Source organism: Heloderma suspectum, chromosome 5 (assembly GCF_057233095.1).
Source record: "Heloderma suspectum isolate Gila_16-S chromosome 5, 16-S_ref, whole genome shotgun sequence".
NCBI classification, from domain to species: Eukaryota; Metazoa; Chordata; class Lepidosauria; order Squamata; family Helodermatidae; genus Heloderma; species Heloderma suspectum.
The window spans coordinates 189949777-189964490 of NC_139462.1; the positions used below are offsets into that span (position 1 = coordinate 189949777).

A 14714-nucleotide genomic window follows, 5' to 3' on the forward strand; every position below is an offset into this window, starting at 1 on the left:
TCATTTTTTCCCACTAAATGTTCTCATTTATTATTTAGTTAAAGTAACTAAACAACAGAGGCTCACAAAGGAAAAAAAACTGGTATTATATTAAGCTGATACAGCACCTAGCACATCTGGAACCCACAATTCAAGCTTGATGGCAGAAACATGGGATAGATAATAGCCATCATAATAGCCTAGATATTATTATGATATTGACTAAGATATATCTGCCGGAGCTGAGTGACTACTTTTATTTTGTGTTATAAACCTTACCCACAAAACTGCTGACAATAGTAGAGATTTGTAAGCAATTTCCTTAATTCTCTGCCTGCAATATTCTGAGTTTTATGCAGATGTTTTGTTACCTCTTGGGATCTGCTTTGGAGGTTTTATAGCAGAATGCATTAACAGATAATGTTTGAATTCCTTAGAGAGTAACAGAGAATGGGTGTTTCAAAGTGATTTTGTGTATAGAATGGCTTTTATTTATGTTTTGTTACATTGGTACATTTTATTTCCTCTGGAGATGGTGAGATGCCAGAGCATCACACAGGTGGTTTCTGACCCAGATATTGGCTTGACTTAGGTTTTAGGCTGTAGCTCTCAAACCATCGGCTTGCCAGCTTGGTGCTGGGGGGGAGGGTAATACAGCCCCCAGATCAAAAGTAGTTGCCATGCCCTGATTTAAATTATAATCATTATTTCAAAATTTGCATCTACAGATATAAGTTAGCAATTTTGGGTACCCCAGGACAGATTAGGGATTCTGCTGGTGTACCACCCACCCCACTACCCTTCAGACTCCCTGCCTGAGCTGACAGAGGTGGTCTCAGATTTGGTGTTGGATCCCTAGAATGATGGCTCTGGGGGATCTCAATTTCCATGCCAAGGCTGCTGTATCTGGGGCAGCTCAGGATTTCATGGCCACCATGACAACCATGGAGCTGTCTCAACATGTCATCAGCCCAACACATGTAAGAGGACACACACTTGATTTGGTTTTCTTGATTGGGCAGGAGGAAGGTGATCTGAAAGTGGGGGAATTAACACCTACCCCATTGTCATGGTCAGGTCGCTTCCTATAGAGGTTTAGACCAATGGTCCAGTCACACCTGTAATCTTGTGTAAATGGCCACCTTTTACATAAAACAATGAGCTGCCATTTTTTCACAAAACGGTGGCTCACTGAGAGGCAGACGGCCACACACTGCTTACTAGGTGCCCGCAGCCCATACAGCATCTCATTCAGGGAGACCAACAGGCGTGGGTAGGGTAAGTGATGGCAGTCTAGTAAGCAGCATAGGCATGGGGTGGCTCATCCATCCCTATATGTAACGTGTTCTCTTATGGCACCTGGCCCTTCTAAGGCCTGGTCTACACATGAAGCAGAATGAAGTGGTGGAATCCTGAGATGGCAGAGTGGACCATACCACTTCAGACTGCAGGTTGGGAGTACCATTTTCAATCACTCCCCTATGTACCAACTGTCAAGCTTTTTTTTTAAAGCCCATCAGGGAGAAAGGTTCATTCCCAGCCCACTCCCCAGCTGTGTTAATTTTCTGACTACTGTGTGTGTGCTTATGTAATTTAGCATTAAAATTTTGATTCTTCCAGCCCTCAGTTTGAACTGGTACAGCCCATTCCACCACTTCACCATCACTCAGTTCCGCTGCATATGTAGACCAGGTGTAATTCACCCTGCAGCATCATGGCAGGATCCAGATTCTGCATTGGCAGAAGTAGACTTCTCTGCCACCTCCTTTCCACAGCAGCCCCTCTAGTAGGGATATCAGAGAATTTCTCCACGAATCTCGGGGAGGCCGAATGCCAGCGCATTCGGCCCCCCGAAATTGGTGGAGAAACGGTCTGCCACACCCCCCCGCCGGGATGGGACTTACCTTTGGCGAATGTCCCTCATGGCGGCGGCTCATGGCAGTGGTTCGGTGGCAGTTTAGCGGCGGCCGGTCTTCCGACCGGCTGCTGCCGCTGCCATTTCCAAGTGTAAAAAAAAAAAAACCCCACAAACGTGATAGGCTACGTAAAGATTTACGTAGCCTATCACGGCTAGATTTTCAAAAAACACCTTGCAGTCAGCCATGATAGGCTACGTAAATCCTTATGTAGCCTATCACGGCTGACTTCAAAAAAAAAAAAGCATGTACGTAGGGTAGTCTACGTAAATATTTACGTAGACTACGGCGAAAATAAGGGCAACGCTATTTGCATTGCCCTTATTTTCGCCGTAGTCTACGTAAATATTTATGTAGACTACCTGTGCCAAAATAAGGAACGCAAATGGCGGCGCCCATGGGCGCCGCCATTTGCATACGCACTTTTTTTTCCCAAGTCAGCCGTGATAGGCTACATAAGGATTTACGTAGCCTATCACGGCTGACTGCAAGCCAGGGACTCAAACGGCGGTTGTCCCATTTGGGTCCCAGCAGGACAACAATTTGGGTCCCAGCAGGACAACAGGATTCGCAGCTGGAGAGACGGGACGCTCCCCCCCAGCCAGAATTTCAGCGGGGGGGGGGGATGGGGCACCTCCTCCCCAGCCAGAATTTCGGCGGGGAGGGACGGGGCGCCTCCCATCCACCATGAAGTAAGCTTCGGGATCAGTAAGTGACTTTTGTCCATCCCTACCCTCTAGTCCCCTGAAGATGCTACACAGAGAGCCAGGAGACCCTGCGGAATGGGGTGAGCTGTGGTGTGGGAGGGAGAGGGATCCCCAAATTTTGGGTGGAGGGACCTTTCATGAGTGGAGCCCTTTCTCTCCAGGAAGGCAGACCCTGGTTCCAACCCTCAGAATCTCCATCCCTTCATTACACTCTGATGTTCTGAAGCAGCTGCCTGCAACAAAGGGGCGGCAAGAAGGGTACTCCATAGGTTTTACTGGTATTGCATATCACAATCCAGGGCTCTTCATCCTTTTTGAATGGATGGGCACATTTGGGAATTTGAGAAACTGCTGTGGGCACTACCACAAAATGGTTCCTGTGGAGGACGTGGCTAGTTTCATAATGGCTGCCATGGGTCCCTGGCTAGCCAAAAATGAGTTAAAGAGGTGGCAGGGGGAGAGAAATAGTGAGGCTAGAGGCTCGGAGGAAGGGGGAGATAGCAAGGCAAAGGGATAGAGGGGAAAGAAAGAGCAAAACTAGAGGCTGGGAGCGGGGAGACATAGCAAGGTAAAGAGGTGGGCAGAAAAAGAGCCAATACTGTATTTTAAATCTTTGTATTGCTGCTATTTTGGCTGTTACTTCTATTTTATACTGTAGTTTTAAACTGTTATAGTGCATCTTATGTTGCATTTTATGGCTTGATTGTGAACTGCCCAGGGAGCTTCAGCTATTGGGTGGTATAGAAATGAAATGAATGAATGAGTGAATGAATGAATGAATGAATGAATGATTAAATAAATGAGGCTGGGGAAGAGCAAGGCAAAGGGGTAGAGGGGAGAGAAAGAGCAAGGGTAGAGACTAAGAGCAGGAGAAACAGCAAGGCAAAGGAACGGGGAGAGAAACAGCAAAGCTTGAGACTAGGTAGGAGGTGAAAACAGTAGGCCAAGGGGTAGAGAAAGAGCAAGGCTGGAGGCTAAGAAGGGGAGCTAAATAGTTTGGGGGAAAATAGTGAAGCTAGAAGGGAGGGAGAAATAGCAAAGCAAAGGGGTAGAGGGGAGAGAAAGAGCAAGGGTATAGACTAGGAGGGGAGAAACAGCAAAGCCTGAAGCTGCGTGGGAGGGGAAAACAGCAAGGCAAAGGGGGAGAGAAAGAGCAGGTCTAGATTCTAAGAGAGGGAGAAGCTAAATAGTTTGGGGGGAAATGGCAAAACTAGAAGGGAGGGAGAAATAGCAAGGCAAAGAGGTAGAGGGGAGAGAAAAAAGCAATGCAAGAGGCTAGAAAGAGAGAGAAAAAGATTTCCTGAACATTTTCAAGGTTTCTATTTTAAAAAAAAATATGAAAGGAGAAGGAAGCAGAGAGGTTCATAGGTGTCGTTGGTGGTCCCTGCAATGCCATGGCACCCACACAAGTTGTGTTTAGAGACATAATCAATTACTTTGATTCTGGGCATAGAACTCAATCCTATAAATCAGTTATCACGAAGCCTGCAATTTTATCTGCATAATGCATTGAATATGTTTGACAGTATTAGTTTGGGATGTGTGTTACACACTAATTGTATAATTCAGCCCCACGTATTCCTAAAGAACCTGACCCAGGGCCTGCTGACAGCACTGGGAAGCTGCCCACTAAGCTTTACGTAGGGATGTACGAATCCCTTACCTTGTTCTGTTGTGGGGCTTCCGCGGTGGGGGGGAGGCACTCCATCCCTCCCTCCGTCCACAGCCAGACTTCCAGCCACTGGGCAGCCTTCCAGAAAGAAAAAAAAAACCGTGTACGCAAATGGCGGCGGCTACGGCCGCCGCCATTTGCGTTCCCTTTTTTTCGCTGTTTTAGCCTACGTAAATATTTACATAAGCTATTATGGCGAAAAAAGGGGAACGCAAATAGCATAGTGGGCGCCATTTGCATTCCTTTTTTTTTTTCACCGTTTTAGCCTATGTAAATATTTATGTAAGCTATTACGGCGGGGGGGGGGGGGGAAAGGAACGCAAATAGTGCCCACTATGCTATTTGCATTCCCCTTTTTCCGCTGTAATAGTTTATGTAAATATTTACATAGGCCAAAACAGGGGGAAAAAGGGAACGCAAATGGCAGCCACCATAGCTGCCGCCATTTGCGTACGTGGTTTTTTTTTCTGCTTGCTGTGATAGGCTACGTAAGTATTTACATAGCCTATCACGGCAAAAGCAGCTATGCAAATGGTGTGGTGGCCGCCATTTGAGTCCGCAGCAGCTGGCCGAGAGATCTGCTGCCGCTGCTGCCGCCACCACCGGAGCCGCCACCGGAGCCGCCACCGCCGGAACATCCACCCCAGGTAAGCTTTCGTCCCAGGGGGGAGTCTGCGTGGGAGGCCGTTCCGCCATGGGTTTCGGGGGGCTGAATGCATTCGGCCAGTGCATTCGGCCTCACTAAAATCTGTGGTGGAATTCTCCGCCATCCCTAGCTTTAGGGTGTTTTTTGGCCCATTTCCAGATTAACTAAAAACTGAAACCCCAGCGTCACTCTCAAAAGGACAAAGAAGGCTAATAAGAAGAAAATCTTTATAATTTAAAGAGTGCTAGCACATGGAAAATGCAGTAAGGTTGAACTATCAGTGCAATGGTAATTTTGAAATTAAGATCCAGAGTTGCTCCTTATAGCTTAAAACAAAACAAAACACAAATCCACACTGCTTATTCTGACACCAAAGAAACTGCTCTAAATAAACAGCTCCTATGCCAATTTGTTTCAAGGAGTTTTGAGTTTCTGCTCCCTCTGTATGCAGCAGCGTGGAGTTGATGAGAATTTTGACATTAAGCTGTTTGTACACCTGCTGTAGCTGAAATGAAAACATTAATTGACTTTCATAATTAAAAACTGCTTCCAGGGTTGTTGGCCAAATACTAACATGAAGCAGAGAAAGCTACTTAAGAAGGAAAGGAAGAAGAAGAAAAAAAGTGGTCTGTAACTATATCTGTTGGCAGTTCTATGTAATGTGATGAATGTGAGCAATGCTTTACTGATTATTTTTTTTTATTACATCCTATCCCACCCTGTCCTACAGGCTCAGGGTGGCTTACAACAATTTCATCAATATCCACCTCAAACGATTAGCAAATCTAAGGATTAAGTCTGGGTGGCTTGAGGAAACAAAGAAGGGCAAACTAAAAATAATCATTGCTTCACCTCACTGATAACTCCACAGAGGATGCACGAAGAGCCACAGAAGTAGAAAGAAAATATGGAGAACTTTCATTCTAACTACTGAGAGTGTAGGGTGGCCAGTTATGCATCATCAAAAAGGGTGAAATACATCACCAAAAAATGAGGACAAAAAGGGACACCAGTTAAGTTTGCAGAAAATTTTAATGTGCTAATTTATATGTATAGATGCATATTTTAAAATGATTATTATACTTTAAATAGAAATAAAACCCACCTCAGGGAAGACTGTGACCAGGTGACCTGTGTACCTGCTCTGTCTGCTGTCCAGGTGTGAACTACTGATGGGCAAATTCAAGGCCCCTGATCTCCCTTCACATGGTTCTTTATCTTTAAACAGGACTTGGACTGGAGAGCCCTTCAAACAGAGGACTGTCCTCTCTAAATTATGACACATGGCCTCTCAGAGGTTATTCCCATGGCTGCAGTAACATAGACTCCATCATTTCACAGATGAAAGCAGGGGCATGCTTGTAAGACCCCAATTGTCATTGTCAGGATCCCTGCTCTAGCTGCCTCTCCAAATATTGGACATTACTCAAGGCTCCGTTCTGCTAGCTCTGTGCTGTATTCCTTTCCATGCTACAACAGGTTCTCCTCTGCCTATTTCAGAGCAAAGATGATATGTCGTTCTCTTGGTTAAAGATATATATCTGAAACACACAACTTTTGGATGAATATGTTATCAACAGTTCAAGATATACCACAGTTACTGCATGCATCAAATGGCAGGCTGGGCCCTGCTTGTTCAGTTAGTGGCCATGCGCATGCATTGAGATGCACGTACTAAAGACAAGATGCATCCATGTCCCCAACCACCAGCAGTCAGAGATTTACTTTCTAGAGACCTTGGGTAGAGGGTACGACCCTGAAGAATGGCAACTGTAGGAACTCACATTGCCAAAGTTTAACAAGGCAAAACAAGGGACAAAATGGGGGCAGTGATTAACCAGTGAGAGGAATCTGAAAACAGAATGGTAAACAGGTACAGTTGGAGTATATGAACTGAGGCTTCATGAGTGTCCAACCTTATAAGCCAGCACCAGAGTTCAGCCTTAGAACATGTGAAGGAATATAGCAACTTTCCCCGATCTGGTGCTTTCCAGATGTGCTGGACTGGAATTTCCCAGCTATCGTGCATCATGCTGGCTGGCGATTATGGGAGTTGCAGTCTAACACCTCTGGAGGGCACCAGGTCAGGGAAGGCTGGAATATAGGGTGCCTGTGTGTGTGAAGAGTGTTTTTCCCCCTTCATCTTAGTTAATATGGACAAATGTATCTGAGATCAAGGGGAAACATCTGCAATTACAGAGTATGTGATTTTTCAAGCAGCATTAAAACCTCCACCGTATCTCTTTTTCAAATATTATTAAGTACTGGGAACGTGCTTAATGCTCCAGGAAAAGTGCCATGGTTGGTCAGAATGTGCCACCTAACCTCGAATTCTTAAAAAGAAATGTTTTGTTTTTATATACAGTTGATTTCAGACTTAGCCATACTTGAGTAGACCCACTGATATCACTGGGACTTAAGGTAGTCATGGCTAACTTAATTCTTGACTAATGTATGTCCCATTGATTTTCATGGGCTACTCTAAGTATGACTAAGTTTGAAACCAGTGTGATTTCCCCTACCACTTTAGACTTAAATATCATGAATATTGTTGGATTTGCAAATGAAGTTTCTCTCTGTATCAACTGACTGAACAGATGGATTTAATGAACCATCTTCAACAAGTCACCTCAGTCTGTCTGAAGCCATTGCGAAATACATGATCAGAAGGATGATTTAACGTAATATTTCTTGCACAGACTTTTATCAGTGCTATGTTTTGAGCTGTGTTTCTTCCTATATTTTGAGCTCTTGTTAGCCCAGCAAAGAAAAGAGAGAATTTGAAATATGTCACAGTAGAAGCTGGCTTAATATTAAGATGGCTTAATATTATGTCTCTGATTACATAAATGAAATATTCTAGCTCTTTTGTGGAGATTGTGAATCTAGTATAGAATTGTTGGAGTGAACATGGGAGTTTTAAAGGTGTGAGTGTGTGTGTGTGTGTGTGTGAGAGAGAGAGAGAGAGAGAGAGAGAGGGAGAGAATATATCGAAGGATATAGGCATAAATCTCTAAAAATGTCTCATTGTATTGCCCTTCTGTCACATACAGAATTAAAAACTTGTGAGTATCTAATTTTAATAATAGTAAATTACATAATGAATATGTGAAAGGGTAAAAGGATTGTTTTGTTGTGTATATTTTTCTTTTAAATTGAGCTATGTTGGGTCATCCCTAACTCCCCAGGCAATCAATGGGAACTATTTTTATCCATTAGATGCAAGAGAGTGATATGAATATTCAAATATGATCTAATTAATTTTCTGGAAAGCTAATGTCTTTCTGCCAGCCTGTGCATTACCACAAATTTATCCTTCAGAAATAGGGAACATAACAGAAATCATGCTGTACAGTTCAGAAACAAAGGCTAAATAAATAAACATGATATCAAATAGTTCACAGTCTTTTTCAACAATAAAGTAAAATATATTTAATCTTATAAATTACTGATACACTTTCATAAACTGGTTTTAAAAATTCATATAGCTATTTAGAGAGCCCTATAGTCTATTCTTTAAAGGTATTTACTGTAGGTTCACAAAAAGGTTCTTTTCTCCTTTTTATTCCATTTTTTCTTTACAAGTATGTGCATTTTGGTTGCTGAACATCTGCAAATATATTCATCCATGGAAAATTATATACAGACCTATAAACTATCAGACAAATATTCTGTCTCTGTTGCAGCAGATTCCATTTTTGTTATGTTTGATTTATATTTAGATTATGTTAACCATATAATAGCCAATTAAACATGTAGCACACAGGGCCAATTCACACAATCACAGCTTAAGCCACAGTGGGTTGTGGCACAGGCAGGTGGCCATTTTGAATATTCAACCCACCCACCCCCCGTGGGGGAGTTGCCATGGTTTATTGTGTAGTCCAAAGCCAGGCGGCAGGGGTTGTTTGAGGATTAAACAAATAACCTCAAATAACTCTACAACAGACCATGGGTTACTTGATGGTTGTTTAACCCTCAAACAACCCCTACCATCTGGGTTTGGACAACACGACAAGCCATGGCCAGGGCTTAATCAGGTAACCTAGTGCCCATGGGTGCAATGGCTTGTTGTGGCTTAAATAAACCATGGTGGGCTGCGGTGATCATGCAAACCAGGTCAATCGCTTTATTTACAAGAAGAGGCAATCTATAGATTCTTGCCACATGGTAAGCCAAATAGACCATATTCATGCAACTACTTAGCAAACCAAAATGGGTTGTAGCCATGTGGTAAAGCCAACAGTAGAAGTGATGACCCTGTGGAGATACCATGTGGCAAGCATTTAAGCAGCTACTGCATAGTTAAGAACATAAGCCCCATGCTGGATCAGACCAAAAGCATACTCAGTTCAGCATTTTGTATCCACAATGGCCAACCACCATTGGCCAGCCACCATAAGCACCCTCTTACTCATGTTGTAAAGCTGTCCACATCAGTACATCTTGTGGTAGCAAATTCCATAGTTTCACTATGTGCTCTGTGAAGATGTACTTCCTTTTATCTGTCCTGAATCTCCTACCATTTCACTTCATGGAATGACCCTAGTATGATGAGGGAGAATAACATCTCCCTATCCACTTTCTTCTCATCCATCCATAATTTTATACACCTCTATCATGCAATGCCTTATTCTCCTTTTTTTCCAAGATGAAGAGTCATAAACACTAAGGAGTCAGACCTGAATTCTGGTTGGAGTGCAATTTGAGAGCATCCCTATACATATAAAGGACCCTTGGCTTTTACTATAGACAGCTGAACAACACCCTCAGACATCTCTCCATCATATAGTAAGGCTGCAATCCTATCCCCACTTACTAGGGAGTGAGCCCCATTGATTTTCAGTGGGGCTTACTTCTGAGTAGACATGTGCAGGATTGCAACTAAAAGTTGAGGGAAAGAAGAGGAAAACCACTGAAGAGTGAACTCCAGGAAAGAGGGCTTTCAGGTTGAATGAATTAAATACTAGGGGTGACAAAGTTTCTAAAGTCATCGGTGACAAAAATTGTTTGGTGATGACTTCGAGGGCCACTTTGGTGCTGCTGCAACCATGCCAAATTTCTGCCCAAGATGTATCATCCAGATTGTGTTTACTTTTGGAGGTTATTGTTGGTAAAATGTTGCAACAATGCACTCTCATCTCTGCAAAGGCAATTTGGAAAGAGGACAATCATTCAATATACTGTCCTCATCCAAGGAAGCGATCTTAAGCAAAGGAGTTAGAGGTGAATTTGATTGAAGAATGAACACAGCCAGGTGTGAAGGAGGTTCTTATGATATTTATAACCTCAAGAACTATTATTCCTATATACTCCAGAAAAATCTGGTGGGTTGTAAATAAGCAGCAAGCAAGTAACCAGCTCAACATACAGGCAAAAGTAACAAAAGAGAATGTAAACACAACACTTAAAAACACCAATGAGGCAGGAGAGTACACTTCAGCACTCAACCACTTAAACATTTAAAATGTATTAATCAGGGTTGTTATCACTGATTTAAAAGGAAAAATTGATAGCACAGTTTTCATAATTCTATCAGTCGCATGAAAGATACACAGCTTATTTAAACTAGATTAAAATGAATACCTATTCTATTGAAGATTGCTTGATTACACTATTAAATTAACCTTGTTTTATTATTGATGTATGTATTGGTTTCATGCTTAATTTCTTCCTATTGAATTTCAGTGTTTAGGCATAATGTCTACATCAATAAAAATAAACCACGTTAAAACAAAATTGTATTATGGTACTACTGAATTCATTACGGGCTACATTCAACATCACATGAGTGGACTTTCACTCAAATAGCAGGACTTCCCTTTCCTCTGTTCTCCCTTGTACCCCCACTGCATGCCCCCAAATCTGCTTTGGATTTGGAGAGGTGGGGGATGCAGCAGGGAGGAGGAATCCATTCCACCAGCAGTGTATGTTCCATTGGTGGATGGACATCCTTATTTCTGAACTACAGCGTAGCTGGTTTGCTTTCAGTCATTGTAGGAGACACTTCACCCATTTCAACCTACAGGCTACAGCCAGGTCTTCATGAGCACAAGCAGTGTGCAGCATTTAATCCTCAGTGAATACTTCAAGATTTCAGTAGTATGTATTGCTAATCTCTTTGCACTTAAAAATCAACTCTGTTTTTGAAGTCAGAGAAATAAAGTGAAACCCATCAAATATGACCATTACCAATATTACTGTACCCATAAGTGATATAAAGCTAAACAACAATTCTGTCTGGACTTCACACACAAAAAATCCATATAATTAAAAGTGGTTTTCAAAATGTTAGTGATCTTTCAGTGGCTGCCTTGTTGTGGTGAAGGGGCTTGTGTAACTCAGTGAAGCCATAAGTTATGCCATGCAGGGCCACCCAAGATGGACAGGTCATGGCAGAGAGTTCTGACAAAATGTGGTCCACTGGAGAAGGAAATGGCAACCCGCTCCAGTATTCTTGCCAAGAAAACCCCATGGAACATATCACAACGCTAAAAGATATGACGCCAGAAGATGAGCCCCTCAGGTCAGAAGGCGTCCAATATACTACTGGGGAAGAGCAGAGGGAATTTCTAAGTTGCGCCAGAAAGAGTGAAGCGGCTGGGCCAAAGCCGAAAGGACACTCAGCTGTGGATGTATCTGGTGGTGAAAAGAAAGTCTGATGCTGTAAAGAACAATATTGTTTAGGAACCTGGAATGTAAGATCAATGAACCAAGGTATGCTGGAGGTGGTCAAACATGAGATGGCAAGTTTGAACATTGACATCTTGGGAATCAGTGAAATAAAATGGACAAGCATGGGTGAATTTAATTCAGGTGACCATCATATCTCCTACTGTGGGCAAGAATCCCTTAGAAGAAATAGAATAGCACTCATAGTCAACAAAAGGGTGGGAAAAGCAGTACTGGGGTACAATCTCAAAAAGGATAGAATGATCTCAATACAAATCCAAGGCAAACCATTCAACATCACAGTAATTCAAGTCTATGCCCCAACCACTGAGGCCAAAGAAGCTGAAGTTGATAGGTTCTATGAAGACCTACAACACCTTCTAGAAGTAACACCAAAAAAAGATGTCCTTTTCATCATAGGGGATTGGAATGCTAATATAGGAAGTCAAGAAATCACCGGGATAACAGGCAAGCATGGCCTTGGTGTACAAAATGAAGCAGGACAAAGGCTAATAGAGTTTTTCCAAGAGAACACGCTGATCAGAGAAAACACTCTTTTCCAACAGCACAAGAGGCGACTCTACACATGGACATCACCAGATGGTCAATATCGAAATCAGATGGATTATGTCCTTTGCAGCCAAAGATGGAGAAGTTCTATACAGTCAGTAAAAACAAGACCTGGAGCTGACTGTGGCTCAGATCATGGGCTTCTTATCACAAATTTTCAGCTTAAATTGAAGAACGTAGGGAAAACCACTAAGGTATGACCTAAACCATATTCCTTATGAATATACAGTGGAGGTGATGAATAGATTTAAGGGATTAGATGTGATAGACAGAGTGCCTGAGGAACTATGGACGGAGGTCCGTAACATTGTCCAGGAGGCAGCAACTCAATCCATCCCAAAGAAAAAGAAATGCAAGAAAGCAAAGTGGCTGTCTGATGAGGCTTTACAAGTAGCTGAGGAAAGAAGGGAAATGAAAATCAAAGGAGAAAGGGGAAGATATACCCAACTGAATGCAGAGTTCCAGAGAATAGCAAGAAGAGACAAGAAGGCCTTCTTCAATGAAGAAGAAATCGAGGAAAACAATAGAATGGGAAAGACTAGAGATCTTTTCAAGAAAATCGGAGATATCAAGGGAACATTTTGTGCAAAGATGGGCATGACAAAGGACAAAGAAGGCAGGGACCTAACAGAAGCAGATGAGATTAAGAGGTGGAAAGAATACACAGAAGAACTATACAGGAAAGATCTGAATGTCCCTGATAGCCATGATAGTGCAGTCACTGAACTTGAGCTGGACATCCTCGAGAGTGAAGTCAAGTGGGCCTTAGGAAGCATTAGTAACAACAAAGCTAGCCGAGATGACAGTATTCCAGCTGAGCTATCCTAAAAGATGATGCTGTTAAAGTGCTGCACTCAATATGCCAACACATTTGGAACACTCAACAGTGGCCACAAGACTGGAAAAGGTCAGTTTACATTCCAATTCCAAAGAAGGGCAATGCCAAAGAGTGTTCAAACTACCGTACAATTGCACTCATTTCACATGCCAGCAAGGTGATGCTCAAAATCCTACAAGCTAGGCTTCAGCAGTATGTGAACCGAGAACTACCAAAAGTACAAGCTGGGTTTCGAGGAGGCAGAGGAACAAGAGATCAAATGGCCAACTTTTGCTGGATCATGGAGAAAGCAAGAGAATTCCAGAAGAAGTCTATTTCTCCTTCATCGACTACGCTAAAGCCTTTGATTGTGTGGATCACAAAAAAATGTGGCAAATTCTGAAAGAGATGGGAGTACCAGACCACCTTACCTGTCTCCTGAGAAACCTGTACGAGGGTCAAGAAGCAATAGTAAGAACCGGACATGGAACAACCGATTGGTTCAAAATTGGGAAAGGAGTACGACAAGGCTGTATATTGTCGCTCTGCTTATTTAACTTATATGCAGAGTACATCATGAGAAACGCCGGGTTGGATGAATCACAGGTCGGAATTAAGATTGCTGAGAGAATTATCAACAACCTCAGATACACAGACAATACCACCCTAATGGCAGAAAGCAAAGAGGATCTAAAGAGCCTCTTGTTGAGGGTGAAAGTAGAGAGTGCAAAAGCTGGTTTGAAACTCAACATTAAAAAAACTAAGATCATGGCATCTGGCCCCATCACGTCCTGGCATATAGAAGGGGAAGAAATGGAAGCAGTGACAGATTTTGTTTTCTTGGGCTACAAGATCACCACAGACGGTGACTGTAGCCATGAAATTAAAAGATGCTTGCTCCTTGGGAGGAAAGCTATGGCAAACCTAGACAGCATAGTAAGAAGCAGAGACATCATCTTGCTGACAAAGGTCTGTATAATCAAAGCTATGATTTTCCCAGTAGCAACGCATGGCTGTGAGAGCTGGACTATAAGGAAGGCTGAGCGCCGAAGAATTGATGCTTTCAAACTGTGGTGCTGGAGAAGACTCTTATGAGTCCCCTGGACTGCAAGGAGGTCCAATCAGTCAGTCCTAAAGGAAATCAACCCTGACTGCTCATTGGAAGGACAGATACTGAAGCTGAAGCTGAAATATTTTGGCCACCTAATGCGAAGAGAAAAGTCACTGGAAAAGACCCTGATGCTGGGAAAGATTGAAGGCAAAAGGAGAAGGGGATGGCAGAGGATGAGATGGCTAGATAGCATCACCGATGCAATGAGCATGAACTTGAGCCCACTCTGGCAGAAAGTGGAGGACAGGAAGGCCTGGCGTGCTATGGTCCATGGGGCATGAAGAGTCGGACATGACTTAACGACTGAACAACAACATATATATATATATATATATGGTGATAGCAAGACATAGCTCTGTTCTTATTCTGTATTACCCCAAAGTCTAAATATATTACTAATTTGGTACTGAACTAAGAATATATCAACATAAAGTCAAACAGAAAGAATCAAAATATATGGGATACTTTTTACTTCACACTCTCCATGAAAGAACTTCCATGTTCCTTATGCCTAGATAAAGTCCCTTATTTAGATAGATAGATAGATAGATAGATAGATAGATAGATAGATAGATAGACAGACACACACACACACACAATCTCTTACATAATCTGTAAGAGATT

The 14714-nt window shown here is 42.6% G+C and overlaps 1 protein-coding gene across 1 annotated transcript in view; it reads right to left on the reverse strand.

The window, feature by feature from the left end:
* Positions 1 to 14714, reverse strand: part of NXPH1 (neurexophilin 1) — a 269510-nt gene that overhangs the window by 62446 nt on the left and 192350 nt on the right. The window lies entirely within an intron of this gene.